The sequence below is a fragment of the Sinocyclocheilus anshuiensis genome, unplaced genomic scaffold, assembly GCF_001515605.1.
Source record: "Sinocyclocheilus anshuiensis isolate Anshui unplaced genomic scaffold, SAMN03320099.WGS_v1.1 scaffold330, whole genome shotgun sequence".
Classification (NCBI taxonomy): domain Eukaryota; kingdom Metazoa; phylum Chordata; class Actinopteri; order Cypriniformes; family Cyprinidae; genus Sinocyclocheilus; species Sinocyclocheilus anshuiensis.
Window position 1 is genome coordinate 2,129,636 of NW_015547689.1, and position 932 is coordinate 2,130,567.

Here is a 932-nt window from a genome sequence, read left to right on the forward strand (position 1 = left end):
TCGTGCACAAGTGATACCTGAACATCACACTTTGTATCTGTGTTTAAACTAAACTCATTTAAGCTTTGCCAGTTTAAACTTTTAAGAGCCAGAGGACGTGAGGCAGTGAGAAGATTTGTGCGTGCGCTCATCCAAAGCGCACAAACCCGCACCTCAGAATGCGTGCAGATATTAAGCTCTCTCTGAAGTATTGTGTTTAAATGGACAAATTCACACAAAAATTATATAAAAATGCCCATCTTGGTAAGTATCCCATAGCAGACATAGCCGGCTGAAAGTACTGTATCAGTGCACTGGATTAGTGCATTCTCTTAAAGTGACAGCACTTTCTTAATATTAATCAAACAGCAACAACAAAGAAATCACTCACTGCTCTTGATTGAATAGATTTTGTAACTTTAATAAAGATTCATCTTTAATTTATACAGTAAAATATGCAATGCTGTTTTACATTTCATTACTTTATTCAATTTCTGTACCTAAAAACTAATTTTAGACCTACCTAAAAAAAAATGAAAATCACTGTTACAGCAATTAAAAAATAAAAAAATGTGGACAAAGCATTCACTCTTGTTCAATGCGAATGCCGTACGATGGAATATGAGCAGTCATTTATTCCGTCATCACCTGGGTGCTGATAGCGCGCGCGCACAGGTGAGACCCGAACAGCACATGTTGATATCTGTGTTTAAACTAAACTCATTTAAGCTTTGCCAGTTTAAACGCAGTGCTGTTTTACATTTCATTACTTTATTCAATTTCTGTACCTAAAAACTAATGTTAGACCTACCCAAAAAACACTGAAAATCACTGTTTTATTTATTTGTATCTTTATTCTATTGTATTTATTTGTGCTGTTGCTTGTAGTTAGATAGATTATTCTTATTTTCTTTATTTTTATTTGACAGTATAGTTTTTGCCTAAACATAGCA